At 37.4% G+C, this 18,131-nt stretch overlaps 1 long non-coding RNA gene across 1 annotated transcript; it reads right to left on the reverse strand.

Annotated features, from left to right (window-relative positions):
• Positions 1–4,850, reverse strand: LOC113293747. The gene is made up of 4 exons (XR_003332527.1): positions 4,405–4,850; positions 1,743–1,819; positions 1,427–1,481; positions 1–538 (listed from the first exon to the last, which is right to left on the reverse strand). It is a non-coding gene; the product is annotated as an uncharacterized LOC113293747 (long non-coding RNA).
• Between the last annotated feature and the right edge of the window lie 13,281 nt (positions 4,851–18,131).

Consider the following 18,131-nt stretch of genomic DNA (forward strand, 5'->3'; position numbering starts at 1 on the left):
TAAAACTTGACCCTCAAAGCAGTTCATATGGTATAATCTATGATGCATACAAAATCATTTAATCATCGACAGAGGAGACAGAAGTTTGCCTGTTCCTATCCTAATTCCTACATGAAGCCATTTCAAAACTAATAGATAAGTGGTAACTGTAACTCCTGCACAACTGCAGCTAAAAACCCCAATTGCCACCTAAAAGCAAGCTGGCATTTTGGCTCCAAGCTCTGAAGGATGGTTCCCAGCCGAGGTCCTCACAAAAATCTGCATACTACCATGTAGACACGACACCTAGTGCAACGTAGACTTCTGTAGGCATCAAAGATTCAAGGGTACTAAAATATCAACCTCTGCTGGTCTGGTGGGACACCTCCTTATCCTGGATCCTTGCATTGACATTGTCGTTGATGTCAGAAACATGTTTCTTAACAAAAGACATTTACTCCCGTTGTTTTCCAAAGTTTATTGGCCAAAGTTAGCCAATCAGCTTCAAAAAACAAAGAGTGAATTTCGCATAAACTCCCCAAAGTTGCTGGTGTCAACTCTGCAAAACCATGAAGAAACTACATTCAAAGAACTAACAAAATTGTTCATATAAACTCCAAGTTGCTGTTGTTTTCAATGTTGTATTTTGCAACAGATGAACTACTTTATAACATTGGTTTTAAGGAACGGGCAAGTCATTTTTAGGATTTATAAGCAGAAGTGAATGTTTACTCAATTCCTACAACTAGCATGATATTATCATATTATGCAAATACTTATCTAAAAGTTAGACATGGATTCAGTTCAAAACATTACCCTTACCCTGAGTACTGAATGGATATCTAAAGGTTTATAGTGCCTACATACAACATTATGACATTGGAGGCTACACATAAGAAAATAATAAAATACTAAAATAGCGAATTGCGGAGTTAGTGGAAACCTGTGGGGGGCATTACAGGCAGCAAAAACAGATTCTGCTTAAGCTGCAAAGTGGGTCCCCACATTACTTTTGGCACAATTAAAACCAAAACTGCTTCTTGTCCCCCACTGCTATCCCCCAATGTGGGTTCACTATTTTCCAGACCTGGGGTTAAGATGTGTGCCACGTATCGGGGGCAAGAGTGGGGGATATGGATATGTACCACTGTCCAAACAAACATACAGAACCATGTACTGTGCAGAGACCAATAGAGGGCTGGTTGAAATGAATGAACAATATTAAATCAACTACGCACTGCCACACAACAGCCAAGTCAGATTCTTTTTAGGTTTTTTAAGTTGCTCTGTAACACAGAATATTCTCAACTCCCTTGGAAACAACACTTCAGAGTTCTTTTGTGAATCATTAAAAAACGTTTTCATGCTTACTAGCTGCATTTCAGAGGCAAAAACGATAGTAACAACTAACATGGTGATTATCAAATCATAAGTTTGTACCCTGTACCTGTAGGAATTTTGAAGCCAACAAACTGGGAAATCCAAACTTTGAAGTGTCAACTCTGCACAAACATGAAGAACCTACGACTATTTATTCAAAGCACTAACAACTTACTCATATAAACACCAAGTTGCTGTTATTTTTAGTGTTGCATTTTGCAACACACGAAGCTACTTCAGATATCTTCATTACTTTGGGTTTTAAGATCAAACAAGCCTTTTTTTTTTAATTTTTGGGTATTTAAAAGTAGAATCGAATGTTCAAGCAATTCCCACTGAAACTCAACATAGATCAGCAAAAAGAAAAGTTAGAATCATCTAACCTTTCCAATAAGAACATTTTGGCCTCCTTAAAGTTCCAACCCATTTCTCCAGTGTAAGCTTCTTACAGTGCCAACACCTGATAAAACCAAAAACTCAAGTAAGGAAAATGAACACCCATTCTCTAGAAGAAAGAAAATTCACTGAAACAAATCATAAACCACTTGAAAAGCACATAAGGGAAAACAAGTTATAAGAATGATGGTGTGTGGGATGAGTCTACGAGTCGATCATAGTCCCTTTGTAGAAGAATGTGACAAGGAAAAATTAGGGTATCAAAACCATGCTCCCTTCTAACAATGTAGAAAAATGTGTGCGGAATCAGGAAGCAGGCAGTCTCCATTGCAGTGAAGCAACACCGCACTTCTCAAGGCAACATAAATAGAGCTGCCAGAGCACCGGTGAAGGTGGGCAACAAAAGTTACACAGGGTTTCAGTCCTAAATGGTGCGCTGTGTACTGAATAGATACCACTACTAAAGAAAAATCACGACGGTACGGTTATTTTTCAAGACCTTCAAGAACTGGGCATTACATTTATAGCTTTGGGTCCAATTCTCATTCCTTGTGATGCCAGCCACAACAATTTGGACTTTGGGCAAAGTTCTTCCCGGACGATATTTCAGCAGTGGGGTTCACAGAAACCATGCACATCAGATTCAACTGTGCGAGATGACTGAAACACGTCTAGACTAATACTGTTCAGATAAACCTTGAATGTACGAATGAGGCTAAACATAAGAAAAAAACCCGTTCGTTGGAAAGCTGTGGAGGCATTACAGGCAGCAAAACTCGTTTTTCTTAAGCTGCAAGCGGATCCCCACATTACTATTTGCACGATTAAAGTATGGAAACATGCAACCAAAACATACAGAGCCGTGTACATGTGCTGTAACAGAGATTAATGGAGGAAAGGGAGTCGAAGTGAATAAACAATATTAAATTAGTAATACAAAGCTACATGAAAAGTCAAGTCGGATTATGACGGGTTGTGTATATATCATCATGGAAGAAAATACCTACTACGCTAATTGTCCAGCTAACAATAATTTTAAACGAGAAACACTTCAAGTGTACCTAATTTTAAGCACGTAGGACACAAGGGCCTCAAATACACACGTGTAGAACTTCAGGTTGTAGGCAGTACAACTAGCATCACCCATAAACCTATGTTCTAAGCAAGCCATATGGTAGTGGTTCCTACCCCACATTCCCACGATGTAGGGTGTGGGCAACCACTATGCTGTTAAAATCATAGAGATGGGTTCCTACACCATAGTGGATGACATTTCCCTACAATGCCTGGATGTGGGGTAGCAATCACTACCACAGTGCTTGCTCTAAAACACAAAATATCCTCAACTCTTGTAGAATTAATAGTACAGAGTTCCTTATCAATTGTGAGATAGATTTTTCAGGCTTAAAAGTTACAAGCTGCATAGCAGATGCAAAATCAATAGTAACAACTAACAAGTTTTATGAACAAACACATGGTGATTGTCAAATTAAACTCTGTACCCGATTCGAGTTTCACAGCCAACAAACAGGGAATTCCAAACTTAGAAATGTCAACTCTGCACAACCATTAAGAACCTACAACTATCGATTCAAAGAACCAACAAATTATTCATATAAACTCCAAGTTGCTGTTGTATTTCGCAACAAATGATTCTAACCCCCCTAAACATGATGTTTGTTTACTAATAATAAGCTAATGACAATAGTTTAATCAATAAGAATGGAGAAGCAATTAGTTCCCCAAAAGCATATCTCTGAAATATGGTCGCAAGAAATTCAAACAACAATGAGAGAAGCCTAATTGGATCAACAGCTGGTCACTCACAGTTTCTATTTCATGCAGATAACATGTATAAGTAAAACCATCCAGATTGAGTGATGTAGTTCAAAGCTATTTTTGGAACGGAAGAAGTTCAAAGTGGACATGATGTACAGGTGATTGTCTCTTGTAGTTATGGCACCACAAACAAACTAACTTATCATTCAACAAACTCAACTTTTTTAATCACTGCCAAAGCAAATAGAAGATTATCTACATGCTCAAGAAACAATCCAGAGCAAAAGTCAGTTTACTTAATTGTATACTGGTAACTAGAACTCCTATACAACTGCAGCTAGAATCCTCGTTCCATCCTAACAACTAGGAGTATCACTTTAGGGCTTTCTTTTGGTTGTCTAATGGCCCAGGTTGTGATTTCCACTACTCCACAGATCACACTTTTTCCTGCAGCATGGGACCAATATGTACTGCTTGCGCTTTGGAAAGTTGAAGCCGAATAAAGTTTAGACCTCAGAGGAAAGAACTTTAAACTCTCCGTATGATTGTGAGAGATTCTAGGGTCATCTCAATGTGACCCAAAATGCAATATAGTTTTACGACTGAAGCAAAGTTTGTACCCATTCTAATTTTAGAGCCAACAACAAACTGGAGAATTCCAAACTTTGAAGTGTTAACTCTGCACAACCATGACGAGCCTACAACTATCGATTCAAAGAACTAACAAATCATTCATACAAACTCCAAGTTGATGCTGTAATTCGCAACAATCAATGTTTTCAAAGAAGAATTGAATGTTTGAGCAAATCCTACTAAAACTCAAAAAAAAAAAAAAAAAAAAAAAAAAAAAAAGGGTTAGAATCATTTTACCTTTTCAATGAGAACAGATATAGATTTCTTCAAGTTCCCACCGTTATCTACTGCAAGCAACAAAATTCAAGAGAGAAAAATGAATACCCAAATTCCTAATTAGCTATACAGAACTAAGAAGAAAAAAAATTCCATTGAAGCAAATCATCAAACAGTTCAACAGCATATAAGAAAAGAAACAATGGACTGGTGGGTGGGGCGAGCCCGCTCTTCCATCATAGTCCCTTCTAACAATGTCAGAAGAATGTGTGATGGACTCAGGAGGCAGGCAGGCAGTCTTCATTGCAGTGAAGAAACACCGCACTTCTCAAGGCAATCCAGTAGAGAACCGCTACCAGAACACCGGCGAAGGTGGGCAACGCCTTAGTTGGACTGCCAATTGAGAAATTAGCAGCGGCGGCTTCTTTTACTGCTCAGATAAGATCAAGTAGATGAATTTTTATGCTAGGGTTGTTTTGGCCGTTTAAACCAACAAGAAGTAAAATAAAGAGATCCCACCTGTTGTGATAAGGGGTACCTGAGCCGAGATGAAATTTTTGTGACAAGTGATAAGAGGCAGCTGAACTGAGATATTGTGGTCATCTTTCGGGCAGAGGCAGACCTATTAGTGCCTTTATCTGGTGACTCGGGCCGGTAATAATTGTAGGTGTGAGAAAGTGCGTTTATGACTCTACTCTCTATTATGTGGTTTCCTTGTCATCTGTTTCAGCAGGCAGCTAAAGAAATAGAACTTGTCTTTTTCTCTTAAATATTTTTTTCTCTTATCATATTCAGGTTTGGGCACAAAGTCTTTTCTAAATGTTTTCATATTCTGATTAGAGATGCACAAAATCCGTACAACTTACTCGAACCCGCACGTACCTGTTAAATTCGTGGGTTTTTAATTCGAACCCGCCCGTTGTGGATGCGGGATTGGTTGTGAAAATAAAACCCCACTATGTTCGGGTTGATAGTTGGTATTAGCTAGAACCCGTCCGAAAAACCCGCTAAATATACACCATTGATAAAACTAATCTTAATCGTCCATTATTGAAACTCTAGTGGTACTAGCAGATAAGATAACCCTCTTTCTCTCCACTCTCTAGTCTCTTCCTCTTTGTTCGGCCTCCTCAGTTCTTCTTCTTCCTCCCCAGTCTTCTTCTTCACCTACGACAACAACAACTACGTCGAATCTTATCGAAATCAACAGTTATAGCAAGCATAGCATTTCTGGCAGTTTTCCAGGTAAAAACTTGGATTCTATAAGGAACACTATTTTTCCAAATGCGCTTCCAAAGATTGATACAAACGGAGGGCCTAAGTCTCCTGATCCCATGTAGGCAGATTTATAGGTCAATCTACCATTGTTTGAAAGTTCCCAAGGCCTCCTATCAGGGGTGCATAACTGGCTTAAGGGAATTGTGACAATCTTCTTAACAAAAGCATCATCAAAACATGTGTTTAATCTAGTAACGTCCCAAGATCTAGTAGTAGCATTGATAAAATAAGAAACTTTAATATTAGGATCAGGAGGAACAAGAGGGTTACGTGTGGAAGACTTAAAGAAGGAATTCATTTATCACACCAAGGATCAATAAATTGACCATCCCCACAATCCAGGAAATAAAATGCTTAATTAATTCTTTTATAGCATGTAGACACTTCCAAGTCAAAGAGCACTTGTTAGAACACTTGGCATTTAAGAAATCAGTTCTAGGGAAGTATTTAGCTTTAAGAACATTGGCTAGCATGCAGTTAGGATTTTCAATAATCCTCCAAACATTTCTGGCTAGCATAACCATATTATTTAACTCAGCTTACCTAAAACCCAGACCATCTTCTGATTTATTAGGAGAACATAAAATATATCAACCAGAAGTTGGAGCTTCCTATCTTTAGGATCAAGGGTCTTCCCCCACCAAAACTTGTAGAGTTGTGAATCCATTTTTTGAGAAGATATTTGGGAATAAGGGAATTGCTTGACCAATATGTTTAATTAGAGTAGTTCTAGCAGCTTGAGACATGAGATTATGAAGTCAGATAGAAATCCTGACATCAATTGATTGGATAATACCCATATGGGGTTTGAACTTTAGAGGCTTGAAATACAGTAGGAGTGCCAAGATAATTTTCTCCTAAATCTTTGTTTTGGATCTCAAGAATGCTAGCAAGTTGATTTTTCCTATGCTCAGGAATTTTCCTACTAAAGGGAATGTCAGACTTATCAAAATTGATTTCTTGGGCAGAGGACAAGCAGTACTTTTGGAGGTACTTTTTGATAGTCTGAAAGTCCTTAACAGTAGCTTTAGAGAAAGGAAGGGAATCATCAGCAAACAAAAGGTGTGTCATAGTAGGAGCATCCTTACACACTTTTATGCTTTAACCAAACCTTTCTTAGAAATAGCATCTATATAGGAAGATATAGCCTCAAAACAAATGATATAAAGGTAAGGAGATAGAGGATCTCCATGTGTCGATCCTCTCTCAGGTTTGAAAAGGCCAGTAGGAGTACTACCATTGAGGAGGATAGAGTAAGACACATAAGAGATACACTAATTTATTAACTTAATTATGTGGTCAGAAAGCCCCATTCTAGTCAAAACATTCTCAAGAAAGGACCATTCCAGTTTATCATAAGCGTTGGCGTATCAAGTCTAATGGCAGCATTGCCTTCAGTTCTTTCATTGTGGTTAACAACAAATATAGCCTCATTTTCTAGAAGAATATTATCGGATATACTCCTCTTAGGAACAAAGACACTTTGACTTTGGGAGATAATATTTCATAAAAGGTTTAAATCTATTAGCTAGAGTTTTGGAGAGAATTTTATAGATAAAGTTACAAATTCATTTGGGATGAGAGCAAGAGTAACTTTTGGAATGAGAGCAATATTAGTATGGTTGAAATCTTTGTTTATATGCCCAGTTCTAAAACAAGTCTTCGTCATATCAATGACAGCCTCTCCAACAATATCCCAATGTTTCTGGTAAAACAGACCAGTGAACACATCAGGCCCGTGAGCCTTTTTCCCCCCATTTGAAACACAACATTCTTAATCTCCTCCGGAGAGAGAGGAGAATTCAGGAGAGAGTTATCAGCAACTGTAAATTTCACAGGGAGATCTTGAAGGATTTCATCCTGGAATTGTTGGGGTGGGAGGAGTAAAGATTTTTGAAGTAATTTATAAAATAGGTTCCGATACTGTTTCTATCAGTTAGAATAGTACCTCAGGAATTCTTTATCCAGATTATGGCATTTATTTTCCTTCTAAAGTGAGTAACTCTATGGAAATAAGGAAAATTTCTATCACCTTCCATAAGAAAGACCTCTCTATATTTTTCCTTCCAATAAAGTTCTTCTAGATTGTAGAAGGTATTCCAATATAGCTCTCAGTCTGGCAATGGAGCTAGAATCAGTTGGATTAGAGGTTTGGTCTTCAACTAATTCCCCCCTTGTGGTATATATTGGTTTGAATATTACCAAAATATGATTTATTTCAGTATCTAAGGCCTTTCTTATTACTCAGAAGTTTGGCTTTGAGTTTACAAGCAGGGGAAGCTCACAACATTAACAGACCAAGAGTTAGAAATAATATCTCTAAAAGTATGATCTTCAATCCACGTAGCCATAAAATCAAAATATCTAGGCATACAAATGTCTTCAAAATTGAAAACCTATATGCATAAGACAGTGATCAGAAGAGTCCCTAGGAAGATTATTGACACACGGTTTAGGAAATAGAACCTCAACAGTTTGATTAATAAGACATCTATCCAATCTTTCAAGAATGGGGCCAGGACCTTGTTGCATATTAGACCAAGTGAATCTAGGACCAGAAAAACTAGGATAATGCAAGTAAACACAGAAAAAAAAATCAGAGTTATCCACCTCCACGCCACCATTCTTATCCTTAGTACCTAAAAGAGCATTAAAGTCTCCTATAAAAAAGACAGGTTCATCTGGAAGAGTTTGGGGTACCTAAAATCAGAGTCATCCACTTCCAGACTGCCATTCTTATCCGTAGACTACTGTTAGGTTTAACATATATAAAATTTATATGACAAAGTTTGGAATGAATAATGTCAGTAGATATGACATAGATGCCCCTCAAGCTTGAGGATAAAATGTTGAGATGAATCTCCTTTTTCCAGGCTAGGACTAGACCACCACATCTTCCAATACTTGGGACATTAAAAGTGCAGGGGAAACCTATATTTTTAAGTCTTCTAGCACCCAAGTCTTTATTCATTTTAGTCTCCGGCAAAAACATGATATCATGGTTAATGTTTCTACATAACAAACCGAGTTCCTTATTAGCAGTCTCTTTCCCCAATCCTCTAATATTCCAGAAAATCATATTAACATTATTGACATGGAATTAATCAACAGGAATAGCCGCATTCATAGGGTCATTTAAAGGGTGGGGGAGGTATTGAATTTTCCTGAGTGGTAGAGGCAGAACCACCACCAAGTTAAGAATCACTAGAACCACCAATTTGAGAAGCATCTTGGGGGGAACTGAAACTCGGAGTAGCAGTCGCATGAGGAAAATTATTACGGAGACCATAATTGCTTGGGGTATCATCAGCAGGTACAATATAACTACCATAAGGATCAACCAAGGAATGGGTATTGACATTTGGATAGAATGATAGCAGGGAGATCTCCCAATTTGGTGATAGGGGGACAAAGTTTTGAGTAATCTGGTTCAGAGATATCAGTTTGACTTGGGATGACCAAAATTCTATCTAGAGTAGAATTGATGGCCCTAGTACGTTTTCTTAAATCCGCTCTAGGATTGATCTTACTTTTAGGATTTGATAGAGCATCATGTTCCGCAGATGAGGAGATAACTTCGTCTATGTTAATAGTATGTTCGTTTGTCGGAACATCAACAATTTTAAATTTTCTAGAAGAGTTGGTGGTTCGAATGAGACCCCGATTTGATGACTCGGGATTAGCATTAGATGCTTCGACTGTAACATTCTGAGTAGTAACTTTCTTGAAAATAAACGATATACCATTATTCAATTGAGTTGAGCTTTGCTTAATCATCCCAACCTCGAAGATCGTTAAAGCAGTTGATCGATAAACAAAGGGACCCATCTAGAAATTATTTGCTAATCCTTTTTGAACAATAATATCAGTGCTTTGGGATAACTCGTTAGCTTTTCCTTTGGAATTGACATGAGGAAATATAGTACCAATTTGAGTTCCAGGCACTACTTCGCTTGGAAACATGATGGTGTGATTTAGTTACCACTATATATGTTGGTAGTAGATGCAGAATGATGATCATCTGATTGTTTTGGCATCATGAGCCTTGAAACATCTGGGCGGACATATTTCGAGCTAGGTGAAGTTGTTTCTTGTATTAGCTTCTGTTTAGATTTCTATTAGCTTCTGTTTAGATTTCCAAGTTGGACAATTAAAATCTTTGTGATCTAACACACTACAGGAAGTATAGAAATTATGCAGAACCTTGTAATATCTGCATTCAATGAGGAGTGGTTGGGCTCTCCCTAAAGTAAAGATAGGTGAAAAAGCAGGGGTCTAACAACACCACCCAATATTTCGCTTAGCAATCTGTATGGACTAACTCCAAAACACTTACTAGAGAATCAACTAGACAGTCATACTCAATCTAGATAAAAAGTATCTCAAGGAGTTAATATCTCTCTCTTGTTTTGATTCACTCAAGCTAATACAAATCAGTGAATATATAATCAAACACAAGGAATACTTGGACGGTACCAAAAACCAATGTCCAAGGATCAATCAATATCAATCAACAACCAAAGGTCAGATTTCCAATTGATGATCACCAACACAACCTGTATTATTTCAATTATATAACAAATATAATGCGGAAATAGAAATAACACAGACACCAGAATTTTGTTAACGAGGAAACCACAAATGCAGAAAAACCCCGGGACCTAGTCCAGATTAAATATACACTGTATTAAGCCGCTACAGACACTAGCCTACTACAAGCTAACTTCAGACTAGACTATAGTTGAACCCCAATCAGTCTCAGACTGATCCAAGGTACAGTTGCATCCCTACACCTCTGATCCCAGCAGGATACTGCGCACTTGATTCCCTTAGCTGATCTCAACCACAACTAAGAGTTTCTACGACCCAAAATCGCAGGCTTTAACAATAAAAAAATCTGTCTCACACAGACAAGTCTATCAAAGGATAAATCTGTCTCCCACAAATAAACCCTAAAAGAGTTTGTTCTGTATTTTGATAATAATCAAGGTGAACAAGAACCAATTGATAATCCGGTCTTATATTCCTGAAGAACAGACTAGATTAATCAATCACCTCACAACAATCTTAATCGTATGGTAGCGAAACAAGATGTTGTGGAATCACAAACGATGAGACAAAGGTGTTTGTGATTATTTTTTATATCTTGCCTATCGGAGAACTCTCACGATCTCAAGTCAATCAATATGATTGTAATCGTACGATAGAAGATGCAAGATCAGATCACACAACTACGATAAAAGTATTATCGGTCTGGCTTCACAATCCCAATGAAGTCTTTAAGTCGTTAACCTGGTTTTAGAAGAAAACAACCAAAGGTTAAAGGAGAATCGACTCTAGAAAGCAAACTAGTATCACATGGACGTGTGGGGATTAGTTTTGCAGAGTTGCTAGATGTCCCCTTATATAGTCTCTCAAATCAGGGTTTTGCCTTAGGTACAAAGCAATCAATATTCACCGTTAGATGAAAACCTGATTTAGATCCAAGCTAATATTTTTCAACCGTTAGATCGAAAACTTAGCTTGTCATACACAAATGAAATGCACGCCTCTAGGTTTGTTCACCGCACCCAAACATGTACATTGTTGCTTCAACAATGATCAACCAAAAGGTTAGCCATTTGAGCATTTCATACCAACCATGTTCTTCCTCACCATAACTAGTTCAAGTGACTCAAATGAACTAGTGAGAGAGTTGTTCAATTCCTATGAGATCTTATGTAACTACACAAGGCACAATGTAAACAAAGATGATTCGGTCCACATGAATCGGTTCATGAACTTTTATAGCCACGGTTTGCAAAAGCATTCCTTAATCTTTTAAGATTAAGTTCAGAAATCATCTTTAGATATATAACCATCTCAAGTTCGCACACTAGGTTCGCGGACATAAGACACCGGATAGAGTTTACAAAATCCAACAGAAATTCTCGGGTTTGAGAACTTCGCCGGTTCGCGGACTGGGTTCGCGGACTTGGCTCACACAAGTAGGTTGTCAACTCAGCAGAAATTCTCGGGTTTGAGAACTTCGGCAGTTCACGGACTTGGCAACATGCCATCCTCCCGGTTCTCTTGATCAACAAAGTTTGAAAACTTCGGTTTATGGAATCCATGGTTATGTAATCTAAACTCTCATTCCAATCATTGAAACATTCTCAAAGGACGTTATACAGTCGTTATTCACAGACCATTTTTCGTCAGAGCAATTTTCAAAGTGATTGAAATTTTTCAGGACTTTCGTCACTAGATGAAGATAAACTTGGTCGAAGCGAAAAGCTTACCAACTCATATTTCGAGATATAGATAGGCAAGGTATACTCGGATCGAAATACCAAATGTGTATGATCTAGTCTATATATATAGCATACGACTTTTGTCTCAAAGAGTAGGAGATAGAATAGATAGACGTTTGAGTGATAGATAAGTTCAAGTCTTCACATACCTTTTTGTCGAGAAGTTCCACCGGTTCCTTGAGTAGATCTTCTACTTGTATGATGAATCGCCATGAAGTCCTTGAGCTCAACCACACTTACTATCCTAGTCCGAGACTTAGCTATAGAGACTAGAAATCAAGACTTATAATTTTGATCACTAACATTGACAAACATGCTTGAGATAGCAACAAATGCTAGGTTGACCGACCAGCACTCTAACAATCTCCCCCTTTGTCAATTTTAGTGACAAAACTATCAATACATATGGAATATAATAGATAAAACTTTAGTGGCTCCTATTCCATCAGTCTAATCTTCAACATTACTCGAAATCTTCCTCACTTCCAAGTACTCTAATGATCCCAAAGGTTGTAAGTTTAGCATCACCGTTGTTGAAGATCCGTAGCTATAACAATGAGAAAACATAGTCCTCGATCATTGTTATACAGTGTCATAGTATTACTACACAGTGTCAAATTCCAATTGTATCACAACTTCAACAATAATATTATGGTGATATGTTTCACTCCCCCTTAGTCAATACTCCATCTCGATTATGGAAACCACTCCCCCTTACACAATGATCCGAAAACCATATGTATTTGTAGTGTGAACTACATTATTTCTCCCCTTTTTTTTCAATAAAATTGGCAAAGCTAAAAGAACGAGATCATAATGAAATTTTCATAAGAGACATTTCATGACCAAAAGAAAGAACACACATCAACTTATTTAGATGCAATCACATAGCCGAAGCTAACAACATTCATCAAGGAGTTTAAAGATACAAGATAACCCCTCTAAAATTCCACAGCCACACACCCCTCAAGATATGACCATTAAGCACAAGTTCAAAAGAACTCTCCCCCATAGATGTCATTCCCAAGGGAACAACAAAGAGCGACCTTAATTTAAAAAGAAACAAAGGATTTAATTGGACACCAAAACCATGAGAATGATTTTTATATCCAAAAATCTCAATCAAACTAGACACAAGTAAACCCATGACTAATTTAATCGGAATACGTAATCAAATTAAACACAAAAGTGATCAATTTAATTATTTGGGCTCAACATAAGTAAACTTACGGAACCCCGACTAAGTTCATCATAGAAAATGATTAGCTTAACCATTCATGTACTCGACACAAGAAGAAACTTATGGAGTACAAACTAAATAACCAAACAAGATGATTAATTTAGTTCCAAAATGCTCAACATATAGCGTCTTACGGAACAACCAACAAATCCAATCAAAATAATCGACTAAGTTATATCGTGCTCAACATAAGACACACAATGGAGCCTTCACGGTAATACAAACAGATTGGATCAATGAAGATCAATACCGTGGATAACACACAAGGATTCATTATATCTTAAATCATTATATGCATAACAATAATAGGCATCATCCTTGCACACAAAAGATTTTAACCTATCTTCCGTCAAAGATTGACAATATAGGCTTAACTTTTGTATATGTCAAAAGTCCGTTCATTCTTAAACCAATAAACGAATATCGATCATGAGCGACTTTACTTTTGATAAAATATGGGACAACATAGTTCACGGACGTAAACACCAATATCCAATAACAAATTGAAATATAACAAACCATAAAGATTAAATACTACAAAACATCATCCTCCAAATAGTTTTAGGATTTAAACCAAAAACCTAAAAATAAGAAGATGAAAATAATAGCTATGTGTAGTCACAATCATCGCTATTCAAGGAACTAGTTATTCTTCCAACTAAACCAAAAAGAAGACATACTAGGCAACAAAGTAAAACAAGCTAAAGAGAAACAGACTCCAGTGTTATTCCAAACATGAACAAGTCAAGTGGACGATTCAGATCCTTACGATTTAAGAGGTCTTTGAGCTTGTGATCACCAGCAGTCATTGTGACTTCAGATAGGTGATTCTCTTTGCGAAGATCATTGATGTGAGACTTTATGAGATCAAGGTCAGCTGTAACCTTTTCCAACTCAGTTTTCAATGCATCAAGATTTTTCAGAGTCACAATGAGCTCTTGTTTTGCTTCCCCAAAGTACTTAAGAAAGTCGTGAACAACTTCAGCAGAAACCATATCATCCTTTTCAGCATCCTCGTGAACATAGGCAAAATAACATGAAGCATTAGGATGATCTTCATCTACCAGTGGTCTTTTCTTCTTGGACTCAACAACGACACCTTTTTCAAGGAATCCTCTTGCAAAACCACCATAGCAAGATGAAGAAGAAGACATTCTTGACAACTCATAAACCTACCTAGAGTGAGCGTACGTGATTTTTTTCACTCCAGAAGATGATTACTTAAAGGTTTCTTGAGAAAGGGAATTTAGGGTTTAAGCAGTTAACTCTTTACAGAACATAGGTACCCGTACGAGTGTAACAATACCCAGAAAAATAAGGCCCACAAGGAAAACGTTTGCTACAACTGAGATAAAAACTCGAAAAACTCAAGACGAGTAGCTGTATCAAGGATTAGGATAAAAACAAATTTCCTAACAACGAAAATTGATAAACTAGAACAAAACCAATACTTTAATTAGAATAGGTCTGCAAACGTCTAGCTATGGACGATAAGAAAATAGCTCCACTTAACAGACCTATCAACCAAAGTATACCTAATTATTAACACATTTTACTCAAAGGATTTTTATGAGTAAGCTCTTTAAACCTTGTGATTAATTAGCACAATTATGAGCAACATGCTCATCAAGAGATCTGTGTTTATCGTCGAGTTTATTTTTCCTCCTAAGTCTAGAAAATGATCTCTTGTTAAGTGAGAAGTTATCATAAAACTCACTGTCATCAAAATACAAGACATAGTTTGAGTTCTTACCAGAAGAATTTAGGTTTGAGGAGGAAGACAACCTCTTGACGAATCCTTCATGCTCTTCGATTATCTTCTTCAGATTATTTCTCAGTTCATCAATTTTTCTTCTTTCATCAGAACTTCCAGGGGCAGCGTTATTTACAGAGACCATCTTACGATCTTCCTTTAGACAATGTTTATACAGTTGTCTGTTTTGGACCTGAGTGTTCGAGGAACTCATTGAACTGACATTCCTGGTAGCATACACAGGAAGGGTACGAAAACCAATTGGTTTAGTCATACGAATGTTAGTTACACCTTTAAGAATTAAATCTAAGGTGTGTTGAAGTTGAACCAAGGAATTTTTCTTCAACTTCGAGGTTCTCTTTCGTTTAACAGAACTCTTTGTCACACAGACAAGACATACTTTCTGATCATCAGAATGATTAGGAAGTACAGTCTTAAAACCATCGTTAGAAGATTTCTTCCCTCCATTTGATGTGCAACCTCTTTGATTTATTGTGGCTTCAGGAACATTCGTTTTACACGAAGGGGCTTTTGTTTTATCTTATGATCAAGAAGCATCCTTTGTGTCAGAAGTACTTGGCACATTAGATTGCCTTGAGCATCCTTGAATAGAGAGCTTACTCAAGAGATATTCAATTTCCAAGGCATCCTTTCTGAGGATAGCTTCAAGAGACGTACACGAAGACTAAACATCAGAATTTCCTATAGATTTGCAATATGTTATTACGCCAAGTAGGACATCGACATGATGTTTTAAACGATTAAATCTATCATCTTGAATTCTAGCAAGGTCTAGAATCAATTGACTCTCTTCAGCCGTTTCCCGTTCATTTGAAGAGTTATCGGAAGAACATATGATGGCTTTAGTATGTCTCGTCAATATAGAAGGTTTATCTATACTAGGGATACTATAAACCTTCTCCTATAGAGTTAGATGAGACAGAACTTTTATTTCTGGTGACGCGTTTATCAGAGATAGTACCCTTATCCATAGAGTCAGATTGCTACAAACACAGACTTGTAAGGTCTTAAACGTGTTTTCTTGCTCTGATACCAATTGAAAAAGCGGGGGTCTAACAACACCACCCAATATTTCGCTTAGCAATCTGTATGGAATAACTCCGAAACACTTACTAGAGAATCAACTAGACAGTCAGACTCAATCTAGATAAAGAGTATCTCAAGAAGTTAATATCTCTCTCTTGTTTTGATTCACTCAAGCTAATAGAAATCAGCGAGTATATAATCAAACACAAGGAATACTTGGACGGTACCAAAGACCAATGTCCAAGGATCAATCAATATCAATCAACAACCAAAGGTCAGATTTCCAATTGATGATCACCAACACACAACCTTTATTATTTCAATTATATAACAAATATAATGCGGAAATATAAATAACACAGATACCAGAATTTTGTTAACGAGGAAACCGCAAATGCATAAAAACCCCGGGACCTAGTCCAGATTGAATACACACTGTATTAAGCCGCTACAGACACTAGCCTTCTACAAGCTAACTTCGAACTGGACTATAGTTGAACCCCAATACGTATCCCACTGATCCAAGGTACAGTTATACCCCTACGCCTCTGATCCCAGCAGGATATTGCGCACTTGATTCCCTTAGCTGATCTCACCCACAACTAAGAGTTGTTACGACCCAAAATCGCAGGCTTTAACAATAAACAAATATGTCTCACACAGACAAGTCTATCAAAGGATGAATCTGTCTCCCACAGATAAACCCTAAAAGAGTTTGTTCCGTTTTTTGATAATAATCAAGGTGAACAAGAACCAATTGATAATCCGGTCTTATATTCCCGACGAACAGCCTAGATTAATCAATCACCTCACAACAATCTTAATCGTATGGTAGCGAAACAAGATGTCGTGGAATCACAAACGATGAGACGAAGGTGTTTGTGATTACTTTTTATATCTTGCCTATCGGAGAACTCTCATGATCTCAAGCCAATGAATATGATTGTACTCGTACGATAGAAGACACAAGATCAGATCACACAACTACGATAAGAGTATTATCGGTCTGGATTCACTATCCCAATGAAGTCTTTAAGTCGTTAACCTGGTTTTAGAAGAAGAAAACCAAAGGTTAAAGGAGAATCGACTCTAGCAAGCAAACTAGTATCATACGGACGTGTGGGGATTAGTTTTGCAGAGCTGCCAGATGTCCCCTTATATAGTATCTCAAATCAGGGTTTTGACTTAGGTACAAAGCAATCAATATTCACCGTTAGATGAAAACCTGTTTTAGATCCAAGATAATATTTCTCAACCGTTAGATCGAAAACATAGCTTGTTATACACAAATGAAATGCACGCCTCTAGGTTTGTTAACCGCACCCAAACGTGTACATTGTTGGTTCAACAATTATCAACCAAAAGGAGCCATTTGAGCATTTCATACCAACCATGTTCTTCCTCACCATAACTAGTTCAAGTGACTCAAATGAACTAGTTACAGAGTTGTTCAATTGCTATGAGATTTTATGTAACTACACAAGACACAATTGAAACAAAGATGATTCGATCCACATGAATCGGTTCATGAACTTTTATAGCCACGGTTTGCAAAAGTATTCCTTAGTCTTTTAAGATTAAGTTCGAAAATCATCTTTAGATGTATAACCATCTCAAGTTCGCACACTAGATTCGCGGACTTAAGACACCGGATAGAGTTTACAAACTCCAGCAGAAATTCTCGGGTTTGAGAACTTCGCCGGTTCGCGGACTGGGTTCGCGGACTTGGCTCACGCAAGTAGTTTGTCAACTCAGCAGAAATTCTCGGGTTTGAGAACTTCGGCAGTTCGCGGACTGAGTTCACGGACTTGGCAACATGCCATCCTTCCGGTTCTCTTGATCAACAAAGTTAGAAAACTTCGGTTTATGGAATCCATGGTTATATAATCTAAACTCTCATTACAATCATTGAAACATTCTCAGAGGACGTTATACAGCCGTTATTCACAGACCATTTTTCGTCAGAGCAATTTTCAAAGTGTTTGAAACTTTTCATGACTTTCGTCACTAGATGAAGATAAACTTGGTCGAAGCGAAAATCTTACCAACTCATATTTCGAGATATAGATAGGCAAGGTATACTCGGATCGAAATACCAAATGTGTATGATCTAGTCTATATATATATAGCATACAAC

The sequence above is a fragment of the Papaver somniferum genome, chromosome 7, assembly GCF_003573695.1.
Source record: "Papaver somniferum cultivar HN1 chromosome 7, ASM357369v1, whole genome shotgun sequence".
NCBI classification, from domain to species: Eukaryota; Viridiplantae; Streptophyta; class Magnoliopsida; order Ranunculales; family Papaveraceae; genus Papaver; species Papaver somniferum.